General features: G+C 38.8%; 1 protein-coding gene across 2 annotated transcripts in view; it reads right to left on the minus strand.

Moving 5' to 3' along the window:
* LOC134355546 (troponin T, cardiac muscle-like) overlaps positions 1 to 13,631 on the minus strand; it is a 45,849-nt gene that overhangs the window by 25,275 nt on the left and 6,943 nt on the right. The window contains exons 2-5 of one of the 2 annotated variants that reach the window (XM_063065561.1): positions 13,503 to 13,523; positions 8,480 to 8,500; positions 7,675 to 7,701; positions 4,994 to 5,020 (exon numbers count right to left, since the gene is read on the minus strand). The gene's annotated coding sequence lies outside the window, so the exon portion shown is untranslated. Of the gene's footprint in view, positions 1 to 4,993; positions 5,021 to 7,674; positions 7,702 to 8,479; positions 8,501 to 13,502; positions 13,524 to 13,631 lie in introns of those variants that run through there. The other variant, XM_063065562.1, reaches the window with a different exon arrangement.

The following is a 13,631-nucleotide window of genomic DNA, read 5'->3' on the forward strand; positions in this document are numbered from 1 at the left end:
AGTAATTCAAAAGCTGTTTTTTACTTAATTGTATGATTAGACACAATAACTCTTGGGAAACTTTAAAAGTGTAAGTGACTATTTTCTTAACCTCCATCCTTTGCATTAGTGTTTGTAAAATATAAAAATACACTATTTAATAAAAGTTATTATTTTATTAAAATAAAATTGTCAACTTATATACAAACAACAACGTATCTTTGCTGTGACAATCAAAGATTTGCCAAATTCAATCACTTTTTCTGCCGTTGCACATTTTGACTTGGGTTATGGGATAATAAAGTCAGTCAGCAACCAAAATAATGTGTTGACCTACCTTGCTTTCCTATTGTTGCAGTACCAATGATGATGTTTCTTTATGCAGATTAGTAGTATAGTTAAGCAGTGAAAGTTCTGTGTAGAAACCTCACACAGGCTCAGATCTGGACTGAGGGAGCAGTGAAGGGAATTGATAGTCTAAATGGAGCCTAGGGATAAAGGTGACTGCTGGAAACAAAAACCAGGGTAGGTGGTAATATTGGCCAAATAGTGCTGCTTGTTAGGAAGTGTCACCTAATGACTAGGTCTTAGTGACAGGTGGGAGTTACCATACTGGAGTTGGAGTACAGGTGGCCAGAACAAATTAGAACTTTGCACAGTTAGCCTAGCAATTGTGGAGGAATGAAAGGTGAATGAAACATGAAAGATCTCAGCAGGCCAGGCAGCAACTATGGAAAACAGCAAGCAGGAATCATGAAGAGTCTCGGCCTGAGATGTCAACAGCTTACTTCTTTTCCATAGATGCTGCCTGGCCTGCTGAGTTCCTCCAGCGTTTTGTGTGTGTTGCTTGGATTTCCAGCCTCTGAAGATTTTCTCTTGTTTATGAAAAAGTCTTCCTGGGTTGGGTTCTCTGTGTTGCCACTTCAAGATTCTTCTTCTTTCTTTTAAACTGCTATGAATAGTCACTCAGGAATGTTGAACAATGTCAGTCATTGCAATAAAATTTTCTGATTTCTTACATGCTCTTCCTCAATGTGAAAATAGACAATTGTCCCTGGAACTATCAAGCCAGAGTGGTGAAGTTTGACACAGAACTGACGTTAATGGTGTTCCCTTCCAAGAAGTAATTTTCAAACATGGATCACTGAAAAGTAATCATTGATATGAATCTAAATTTTAAGGCCATTAGACACTGTTTCATGATCAAATGTAATGATGAAGTATTTGGCCCAAGTTAGTCTTTGCAGGAACAAGGGGGAAAAAACACAATTCCACATTACACCTCCTTCTCTTGAGTTTTCCTTTTTGAAACATCTCTCATTGTTAATTATTAAAAATATTTTAGCTGTAATGTATTAACTGCATTAATTCTACTTAATTCAGAAGCTATCAGGCAGTCAGTGTTTGATTAACCTTTTCACTAAATGTTCATCTTCTGTTCGACTGAAAGAGAAACTTTGTAAAGTATAGCTCTTTGTTTGAGAGTGTTTTACTCCTCAGGATTAAATTGATCAAACGTGGTTTTATTTTCACTTGTATATGTGATTGGCTGGATGAAACTGCAGAAATATAACACTTGTTATCCAGGACAAAGCACAAATGCCCTGAACTGGGAGGGTAATGCATTTTACATCAGGCCCTTCAGCTTTACTCCAGGGAGGTGTGGATGTGTAATGTAGCCCTGAAGAGTGGCTGTTTACATTATTTTACTTAAATTAAGTCTTCATTCAAATCTTTTTAATGAACTTTTACCATAGAGCTATGCAGCATACATCAGATCTTCTTTCTGATCATTGTGCCTGTCTAGACTAATCACACTTACCTGGGTTCCTTTTACATCCCACTTGGTCATGATCATTCAATTACCCATTCAGATGCTTCCCAGATGTTACTTTTCCTGCTCTACCACCTCTTGTGGCAGTTTATTCCAGATCCCAAATGTTCCCACCATTAACATATAGATTGGGTGAACCAAATTGGTAAGGGTGCTGAGGAAGAGGATTTCTTGGAATATATGCGGGATGGTTTTTTGAACCTACATGTCGAGGAACCAACTAGAGAGCAGGCTATTCTAGACTGGGTTTTGAGCAATGAGGAAGGGTTAATTAGCAAACTTGTCGTGAGAGGCCCCTTGGGTAAGAGTGACCATAATATGGTGGAATTCTTCATTAAGATGAAAAGTGACATAGCTAATTCAGAAACAAAGGTTCTGAACTTAAAGAAGGGTAACTTTGAAGGTATGAGGTGTGAATTAGCTAAGATAGACTGGCAAATGACACTTAAAGGATTGACGGTGGATATGCAATGGCAAGCATTTAAAGATCGCATGGATGAACTACAATAATTGTTCACCCCAGTTTGGCAAAAGAATAAACCAAGGAAGGTAGTGCATCCGTGGCTGACAAGGGAAATTAGAGATAGTATCAATTCCAAAGAAGAAGCATACAAATTAGCCAGAAAAAGTGGCTCATCTGAGGACTGGGAGAAATTCGGAGTCCAGCAGAGGAGGACAAAGGGCTTAATTAGGAAAGGGAAAAAAGATTATGAGAGACAACTGGCAGGGAACATAAAAACTGACTGTAAAAGCTTTTATAGATATGCGAAAAGAAAAAGATTGGTTAAGACAAATGTAGATCCCCTACAGACAGAAACAGGGGAATTGATTATGGGGAGCAAGGACATGGCAGACCAATTGAATAACTACTTTGGTTCTGTCTTCACTAAGGAGGACATAAAAAATCTTCCGGAAATAGTAGGGGACAGAGGGTCCAGCGACATGGAGGAACTGAGGGAAATACATGTTAGTAGGGAAGTGCTATTAGGTAAATTGAAGGAATTAAAGGCAGGTAAATCCCCAGGGCCAGATGGTCTGCATCCCAGAGTGCTTAAGGAAGTAGCCCAAGAAATAGTAGATGCATTAGTGATAATTTTTCAAAACTCTTTAGATTCTGGACTAGTTCCTGAGGATTGGAGGGTGGCTAATATAACCCCACTTTTTAAAAAAGGAGGGAGGGAGAAACCAGGGAATTATAGACCGGTTAACCTAACATCGGCGGTGGGGAAAATGCTAGAGTCAGTTATCAAAGATGTGGTAACAGCAGATTTGGAAAGCGGTGAAATCATCGGACAAAGTCAGCATGGATTTGTGAAAGGAAAATCATGTCTGACGAATCTCATAGAATTTTTTGAGGATGTAACTAGTAGAGTGGATAGGGGAGAACCAACGGATGTGGTATATTTGGATTTTTAAAAGGCTTTTGACAAGGTCCCACACATGAGATTAGTGTGCAAACTTAAAGCACACGGTATTGGGTGGAAGGTATTGATGTGGATAGAGAATTGGTTGGCAGACAGGAAGCAAAGAGTGGGAATAAACAGGACATGTTCAGAATGGCAGGCAGTGACTAGTGGGGTACCGCAAGGCTCAGTGCTGGGACCCCAGTTGTTTACAATATATATTAATGACTTAGATGAGGGAATTAAATGCAGCATCTCCAAGTTTGCGGATGACACGAAGCTGGGCGACAGTATTAGCTGTGAGGAGGATGCTAAGAGGATGCAGGGTGACTTGGATAGGTTAGGTGAGTGGGCAAATTCATGGCAGATGCAATTTTATGTGGATAAATGTGAGGTTATCCACTTTGATGGCAAAAACAGGAAAACAGATTATTATCTGAATTGTGGCCGATTAGGAAAAGGGGAGGTGCAATGAGACCTGGGTGTCATTATACACCAGTCATTGAAAGTGGGCATGCAGGTACAGCAGACGGTGAAAAAAGCGAATGGTATGCTGGCATTTATAGCGAGAGGATTCGAGTACAGGAGCAGGGAGGTACTACTGCAGTTGTACAAGGTCTTGGTGAGACCACACCTGGAGTATTGTGTGCAGTTTTGTTCCCCTAAAATGAGGAAAGACATCCTTGCCATAGAGGGAGTACAAAGAAGGTTCACCAGATTGATCCCTGGGATGGCAGGACTTCCATATGATGAAAGACTGGATGAACTGGGCTTGTACTCGTTGGAATTTAGAAGATTGGGGGGGTATCTCATTGAAACATATAAAATCCTAAAGGGATTGGACAGGCTAGATGCAGGAAGATTGTTCCCGATGTTGGGGAAGTCCAGAATGAGGGGTCACAGTTTGAGGATAAAGGGGAAGCCTTTTAGGACCGAGATTAGGAAAAACTTCTTCACACAGAGAGTGGTAAATCTATGGAATTCTCTGCCACAGGAAGCAGTTGAGGCCAGTTCATTGGCTATATTTAAGAGGGAGTTAGATATGGCCCTTGTTGCTAAAGGGATCAGGGGGTATAGGGGGAAGGCTGGTACAGGATTCTGAGTTGGATGATCAGCCATGATCATACTGAATGGCGGTGCAGGCTCGAATGGCCGAATGGCCTACTCCTGCACCTATTTTCTATGTTTCTATGTTCTTTTTCTGGAGAAACTTATCCCATGAGCTAAAATTAAACCTCCTGCCTCTCACCTTAAACCTATGCCTTTAACTTTTCCCTGCCATGGGAGACAGACTCTGTCTCTCTAATCTATCTATCCTAATAATTTTCCATGCCTCTGTCATGTCACCTCTCAATCTCCGTTGTCATTGAAAATACAAACTTAGCCTATCCAATCTGTCCTTACAATATAATTGTGAAATGGTGTCTTTAAACAATTTCTTCGTTAATTTTCTATCTTTAAACTTTTATTCCTTTTTTCGTACAAATATTTCAATCATCAGTGTATTGCATGCAAACTTTGGGATCTTCTGTATGTCCTGAGGCCAATTTGCAGCTTGAAGGCCTTTGGGAGAATGCCTCAACAGCAAGGCTACTAAAAGCAGGTATTAATGAGAGAATAGCTCAGGGAATGCATTATATTTGGGATGATTACTGAATATTATCATCCATGTGTAGCTTGAGAGCCAATGGACATTTCCAGTTTACAAACAAAATGAGAAGAGATTAGAAAAATAGCTAATTACTGAGAAAAATATGAATGTTTATATATTTCCTACCTTGGGCATCTTCAGTAGTTTTATCTTCTAGGATTTAAAATGATAAACAATGTTTTATGATTATTTGAAATTATATTCAGTAATTTTCATAATTAAATGTGCTGTGGTTTTAAAAATCAAATGTGTATCACCTTTATGATATGCATAACAGAATTGTTTCAAGTTTCTAAATTTTTTGTTAATTGAACTTTCTCACTTTATTAAATCTGATGGTACTTTTTTGATTCTCTTCATCTCTCAACATCAACAGCTGGAAATAGATTGCTTCACATTGATAATGAAAAGGAAACAACCCAAATGATATAAAATGAAAAACATTCTCAATAACTGCTACAAAATTGAAACTGTAGAGAAGTAAAAATAGGAAAAGCAGGAAACACTCAGCAGGTCAGGTATTATCTGCAGAGAGGGAAACAGCTGATGTTTCATCTAGATTTGGAACAATAGAAATGGAACCTGTTTTGGGTTTCAAAGAGAGGGGGAAGAAGTAGGTAGACTGAAGCGAGGTTCGTGATAAGATAAAGAAACCAGCAGACAAGTACTCATCAACTGAAAAAGGATGGTCAACGTATCTCTGCAGTTGGTAATAAATAGGAGGTAATTAAGGACATTGGAAAATATCAGAAAGGAGAAAGAAATAAAATAAATTTTGGAAATGTGACTGGAATAGGCAAACTTCTAAAATTGGTCAATTCAATGTTGAGTTCAAAAGGCTGCTCTGTGCTAAAATGGGAGGTGAGGAGCTGTTCCTCAAGATTAGACTAAGCTTCATTGGAATTTTAAAGGAGGTGGAAGACAGAGTTCTGAGTGAGGGTAGGATGGAGAATTAAAGTGATAAGTAACTGGAAGTTCCGGTTCACCCTTGTTACCATATGGAGGTGTGATCAAGCAATCTGTGTTTGGTTTCCCCTGTGTATAGGAGCCAACATAAATGAACTCTGAATGCAGCTCACTAAATTGAATGTAGTACAGGTAAGTTATTACCTGGAGTTTCTGGGTCCCTAACTGATAAGAAGGATGAAAGCGAAAGGGAATATTTGGCACTGGTGGTATAAATTTTTGAATGTAAATATTTGGCTACATTTTTCTCTTCATAATTTCTTAACCAAAGATGATACAGGATGTTTATTACACCCTCGTGCTTCACCGAATCCTATTTGCTTTCCCTGCATACTTTGACAAGTTATTTGAAGATTGAATCATCAACATTTCATAAGCTAATTGATACCATTTCTATTTAACTTTGACCATTTGATATTGATAAGACAATCACTTGAGGTAGATAGTTGCATGCTCCTATTTATGCATATTTTATTCCAAATATAGCAGTACTTCCAGCTTTATTTTCATTTAATTCTTGAGTATTGTAATTTAATTATTGAATATTGTAATTTTTGTTGCATGTAGCACCAACACACCACAGCAATTTCCTAATACATGTAAATCTATACAGCGAATACAGTTGATCCTTTATCTAGATCAATTCTTTGGCAGGAATCTCCAGTGAGTAATTTTACAGCTAAATATTTATTCTCCAGCGAGTAATTTTGCAGCTAAATATTTATTAAGACTTGCTCTCCTCGAAACTAATCAATAAGCTTCAAGACCTTGGCTTCAATACCTCCTCGTGCAACTGGATCCTTGACTTCCTATCTCGCAGATGCCAGTCGGCTTGGATTGGCATTTGGCAACATCTCCTCCACAATCACCGTCAGCACAGGTACACCACAAGGCTGTGTGCTTAACACCCTACTATACTTGCTTTATATTTATGACTGTGAGGCTGAGCACAGCTCCAATGCCATATTTAAGTTTGCTAACACACTGATGTTGTTGGCCAAATCAATGCTGATAACAAATCAGCATATAGAAGAGAGATTGAAAATCTGGCCGATTGGTGCAATAACAACAACCTCTCACTCAGCAAGACAAAAGCGCTGATTATTGACTTCAGCAGGAGGAAGCCAGAGGTCCATGACAGTCCACATCGGGGAATCAGAGGTGAAGAGGGTCAGCAACTTTAAATTCCTTGGTGTCATTATTTCAAAGGATCTGCTCTGGGTCCAGCACATAAGTGCAATTTAGAAGAAAGCACAGTGGTGCTTCTACTTCCTAAGAAGTTTGTAAAGATTTGGCACGTCACCTAAATTTTCATCCAAAACAAAACCCCTCAAACCTCAGGCTCTTGAACCAGAGGGGATAAATTCACTCAACTTCACTCGCCCCATCACTAGACTGTTCCCATAACCTATGACCTCACTTTCAAGGACGCTTCATCTCATGTACTCGATATGTGTTGCTTATTAATTAATTAATTAATTAAGTGATTAATTCTATTTTATTTGCACAGTTCATTGTCTTTTGCACATGGTTGTTCTTCCGTCCTGTTAGGTGTGGTCTATCATTGACTTTTTTTTTTGTATTTCTTGTATTTACTGTGAATGCCTGCAAGAAAATGAACCTCAGGGTTGTATTTGGTGAAATTTAAGTACTTTGATAAGTTTATTTTGAACTTTGAGAGTCGTAATGTGCTACAGTATGGCAGAAAGAGGGAGAGAGGAATGGAATAATGTTTTTGTCATCTTAATTACTTTTATTTAAACATTTGGAATGCAAAATTTGGCGCATGCAGAGAAACATTTTTAATAAAGGCAGCGCTAGGTATAGTTTACAAATCTTACCTTCTTCATCATCTTCATTTTCCTCAGCTGAAATAAGCATTCAAGATCACAGGTTGTTGAAACAAATTTTGGAAAGTCAATGCGACAATATACTTAATACAGTAACAAAGCACTATTTCTATTCTACTGACAGTGGAAATGTTAAATTAAATGAGTCAACAAAGGAACTGCATTAGGTCATAAAAAAGTAGTGAGATGTCACATAGCAAGTAAGCTAAACTATATTATTGAACGGAATGAAACTACTTACAATGTCATATATTCCCCTCCATTTTAGATGTCTCAATGAACTTGTAAAATCTCATCTCTGACAGGCAAAGTCACAGTTTCGTAAACACAAAATACTCTGCAGATTCTGGGGTCAAAGCAACACTCGCAACATGCTGAAGGAACTCAGCAGGTCGGGCAGCATCCACGGAAACGATCAGTCAACATTTCGGGTTCCGGCCCGAAACATTGACTGATTGTTTCCACGGCTGCTGCCCAACCTGCCGAGTTCTCCAGTGTGTTGTGAAAGTCACAGTTTCAATGCTTCCCTCCCACTCACTAAGAATTTGAATTTTCAGTGTTGGTAGTCCAAGGTAATATTTTAAATATATTATCAAATGCTTCAACAGCAAATTCCTCCACTGAACGAAAATGGTAAATTGTTGAACTTCAGGATGCCAAAACAAAGTTATTAATCATCATTTAACAGTCAAGTACTCCCAAATTTCCAGCCAAATTAGTGCAAAGCTTAAACGATTCATTCTTTTATGGCTTTTGTTTACAGATAATATATAATGGCAAATTTGAAATAATTTACCTTGTTCCTTTTCCACTTCGTCTACAACATTGAGAGTAGAAAACACAATGATTAGTGATCTAAAACTAATCCAGTGGCATTTGATTTAGTTCAGTCGTCATTGAGAAAGAAATGTATTACTACTTAATTTATCTCCCTTTTCTTTTGACTAACAAAACTGCCTCATCACAAAAAAGAGCTAAATCTAAATTCTGGAATACAAACCTGGGTCTCAATGATTATGTGGATTGTTGACTGCGGTCGGTCGGCATTTACAATGGTAGCAATTGACAATAATATCCTGCTGTGTTTCAAAACAACTAAAGATCTGAAAATAGCCAGCTGTTAGATTTGGAGGGAAAGACAGGCTGGCATGGAAATAGTTTATTATCCTTTCTCAATAACTTCCAAGCAATAGCGACGGAAATGTACTCTGTATTTAATGGCATGTAATTTACAATTGTAATGCTGTCAAAGCCATCAGTAAATATTACACTGAAGTTCTAAAATGTAAATTAAATTGAAAGCAAATTTTTAGAATCTTCTCAGAGTGATATCTGCTTCACAGCTGTTGGAATCCTCTCAAACTGAAATACCTCTTGAATTCACTAAAATAGTAAAATCTTATCATGCACTGCACTATTTTCACTATAAAACTCAGCACCATTGAATATAAAATGTTGTGCTGCATGCAGTAAAAAACATTTGGATTAGTAGGTGTAAAGGAAAGATATAATGGGAGTAGTGCTGATTGATGGACACCTTAGTTGGTCTGGATGCATTGGCCTGAAAGGTTTGTTTCTGTAACTCAAAATCTATGAATTTGCATTTACCTAAGCTCTTAAACAGTACAATAAAGTATAATTCCTGGTGAAATCTCTCTGAAACTAAAAAAAAAATCAGTTATGATCTTGGCCTTTCAAGACTATTATTTCAAAATTCCATTTTACTGAAATGTTTTAAGTAGGTATTTTTAATCGAGCACTTCAACATTTTATTTTCGACATTGTGTGTTTGTTTTTATTGAGACTTTAACTTCTCGTTATGCTGTCTGAAGAATTTGTCAGGATGATTAGTACTTCAGCTTTGCTTGCAGGTATTAGTTGCAGATGTTGGAATGAATCCTACTCTAGGTATTGGGTAATCAGCACTATGGGGATCCTAAATTCTACTGCAAGGTTCTGTTCAATTTTAACAGCAACCTATCAGTGTGGTAGAAAACTGGAGGGAAAGTTTCATTCTAAAGACAGTCCAATGTGATGAGTTTTGAAGAGGAGGTGTGAGATGGAAGAGGAGGTTTCTAGGCCTAGGCCTACGGACAATTCTAATAAGGTTAATGATGAAGAAATACTACTTTCTTAGTCACTTCACTGCGCTAGTGCAACAATGGACACAAAAAGTCTGTCTTCACAATAAAAGCTGCTTATAGATGGACAGGTTATATATGGACTGGTGATCCAAGGTATCCTATTCCATTGTGTGAACTTACAAAAGTAGCAATGGTGCCACAAAATTGAAAAGACACTTAACTACAAGTCACAGCCATATGACACATACAAGTATTGATTACTTTAAACGACTATTGGAATCTCAAAGCAAACAGAATAAAGCTCTTGAAAATAAAGTCACAGTTGTAAAAAAGCATAGGAAGCATATTATTTAATAGCTTTAAGACCAGTTCATTACAGAATTTTTCAAAAACTATGAGAAAACCTGAACAAAGAGCACACCAAACTCCTGCTCCATATAGAAATCCAGTGGCTTAGCAAAAGAACAGTTCTCAACAGGGTGTTTGAGCTGAAGGTGAATTGCAGGAGTACTTTCCAGAAAATAGTAGGCCAGATTTTGCGAATGGCTGCAGAAACTAGCTTGCTTAACAGACATTTTTCATCACATGAACCAGTCAAACAATTCTCTGCAAGGCCCTGGAGAAAATGTTTTGACTTCAAGTGACAAGATTCCTGGTTTTAAAAGGAAATTGAATCTTTGGAAAATTCATTTTGCAAAAGGAAATCTTAAAATGTTTCCTTTGCTACTTGGGCTTGACAGCAAGGAAGGATATCAGGAACTCTCGAGTCTTATGCAATACAAACCAGCTGGAGAGTATTTTTCCTCCCTTTCAACACAAGAGTATGACTGGGTGAGGGACCTTTTCTCTGAATCTTCTGCTCAGCCTGAGAACCTGACTTTGAGAGAAGAGGAGGAACTTCGTGAGCTGAACTCTGATCATGTACTCAAGATGAAATTTACTGACCTGCCCCCGTGAAAGAAGAGTACCTTGACATTCATAGGAAAGCAGTGAACATTTTCCTGCAGTTTTCAACTTCTTATATGTGTGAGAAAGCTTTTTCTTATTTATCAAGCATCAGGAGCAAGGATAGAAATTGACTCATTTCAGCTGAAGGTGAAATCCATGTGTGCTTATCTCAAGTTTGATCCAGAATTGAGAAAATTATTATGTTTGCCTTATGAGTTTTTAAAATTTATGAAAGGGAAAGAAAGAAAATAATTTCTAAAAAGGTAAGCTAAAAATTCAACCTCTACTCAACAGAGCATTGACAATTATTTTTGGATTATTACATCTACAAAATTACTGATCATGCTAACGTACCATGAGTTGCAGATATAATAATTTTATGCGAAAAATATCTCAAGGGTTCCACCAGGACAAAAAGGTTGAGAAAAGCTGGTCTATACAAAGCAAGTGACCATTCAAGAGCATGAATTGACCTTTGCACTCTATAATGAAAGGGAAAATTTTCTCTTCACAATTAAGTGAATTTATCAGTACACTACAGTAAGAATATTCATTTAATTTAAAAGCTTTAATGTTTATTTTTGCAGGTTATCTTCACCAGAGATTAAGTAACAATGTTATTTTTTCCTTAGTTCTGGCCTCAAATGGTTAGTTATAATTACACCTTTTATCACCCTAAAATGAGCTATTGCAAACCAGGATTAGAGAACCAAAATATTCCAAGTCAACACATATCAATTAATTCTTGGTTTAACCAGTTGAGTTAATACAGTTGTTATTTCTTTAAGGTTGTCATACCTGGGGGAGATGGTGGCATAAGCTTCCAGTATCCATTAAATGCTCCCAATGGTGTGTGCCTCAAATAGCCTCTGATCACCATTTCCAACTCCTGGCCTTCACGTCTGGTTTAGCTACTAACCCTGGCAGAACTGTTTCTACTGACAGGAGAAGGGGCAAAGGAGGGAGAGAGAAACCGGGGAATTATAGGCCGGTTAGCCTAACGTCGGTGGTGGGGAAACTGCTGGAGTCAGTTATCAAGGATGTGATAACAGCACATTTGGAAAGCGGTGAAATGATCGGACAAAGTCAGCATGGATTTGTGAAAGGAAAATCATGTCTGACGAATCTCATAGAATTTTTTGAGGATGTAACTAGTAGAGTGGATAGGGGAGAACCAGTGGATGTGGTATATTTGGATTTTCAAAAGGCTTTTGACAAGGTCCCACACAGGAGATTAGTGTGCAAACTTAAAGCACACGGTATTGGGGGTAAGGTATTGGTGTGGGTGGAGAATTGGTTAGCAGACAGGAAGCAAAGAGTGGGAATAAACGGGACCTTTTCAGAATGGCAGGCGGTGACTAGTGGGGTACCGCAAGGCTCAGTGCTGGGACCCCAGTTGTTTACAATATATATTAATGACTTGGATGAGGGAATTAAATGCAGCATCTCCAAGTTTGCGGATGACACGAAGCTGGGTGGCAGTGTTAGCAGTGAGGAGGATGCTAAGAGGATGCAGGGTGACTTGGATAGGTTGGGTGAGTGGGCAAACTCATGGCAGATGCAATTTAATGTGGATAAATGTGAAGTTATCCACTTTGGTGGCAAAAATAGGATAACAGATTATTATCTGAATGGTGGCCGATTAGGAAAAGGGGAGGTGCAACGAGACCTGGGTGTCATTATACACCAGTCATTGAAAGTGGGCATGCAGGTACAGCAGGCGGTGAAAAAGGCGAACGGTATGCTGGCATTTATAGCGAGAGGATTCGAGTACAGGAGCAGGGAGGTACTACTGCAGTTGTACAAGGCCTTGGTGAGACCACACCTGGAGTATTGTGTGCAGTTTTGGTCCCCTAATCTGAGGAAAGACATCCTTGCCATAGAGGGAGTACAAAGAAGGTTCACCAGATTGATTCCTGGGATGGCAGGTCTTTCATATGAAGAAAGACTGGATGAACTGGGCTTGTACTCGTTGGAATTTAGAAGATTGAGGGGGGATCTGATTGAAACGTATAAGATCCTAAAGGGATTGGACAGGCTAGATGCGGGAAGATTGTTCCCGATGTTGGGGAGGTCTAGAACGAGGGGTCACAGTTTGAGGATAGAGGGGAAGCCTTTTAGGACCAAGGTTAGGAAAAACTTCTTCACACAGAGAGTGGTGAATCTGTGGAATTCTCTGCCACAGCAAACTGTTGAGGCCAGTTCATTAGCTATGTTTAAAAGGAAGTTAGATATGGCCCTTGTGGCTACAGGGGTCAGGGGGTATGGAGGGAAGGCTGGGTTCTGAGTTGGATGATCAGCCATGATCATAATAAATGGCGGTGCAGGCTCGAAGGGCCGAATGGCCTACTCCTGCACCTATTTTCTATGTTTCTATGTTTAAGACCCGTTGCTTTGGGCAGAAGGGGCTCATCAGCCGTGGTTGGAAGCTTATCTAGGAGAAGGAAAGCTCAGGGGAAGTCTTTGGGAGTAAACCTTGAGGAAAAATCTGGTGCTGGAGACCCTAAGGCAGTCCTACGTTGAGTTCAACAATGACTGGCTGCTCCTGCCTTTGGATTCATCAGCTGTGCTGCACGGGCAACAGCTTGCTCTCCCTGGTTGGTTTGCGTACTGGCTTGCATGTCACATAGTCAGCTGGCATGTAACATCCATGGTCGATCCCGGCCAGTGGAGAGCCTCAGAGTAATACAGTGGATGTGCTTCTAAACAACAATAATTCTTGCATGACCTCTACTCAATTTTAAGTATTAAGAAATTTGAGTGAATAAGAATTAAAATTCTATTTACCATTTTCTTCGGGTACATCTTCTGTAATAGAAGCAATGTTGTAATTTTTAAAAAATCAATATAGTTAAACAACAAAACTTTCATAAATTAGTTGCATACCCACACAAAAGTAAAAGAAACAGTAAAAGT

This window comes from Mobula hypostoma, chromosome 13, assembly GCF_963921235.1.
Source record: "Mobula hypostoma chromosome 13, sMobHyp1.1, whole genome shotgun sequence".
Classification (NCBI taxonomy): domain Eukaryota; kingdom Metazoa; phylum Chordata; class Chondrichthyes; order Myliobatiformes; family Myliobatidae; genus Mobula; species Mobula hypostoma.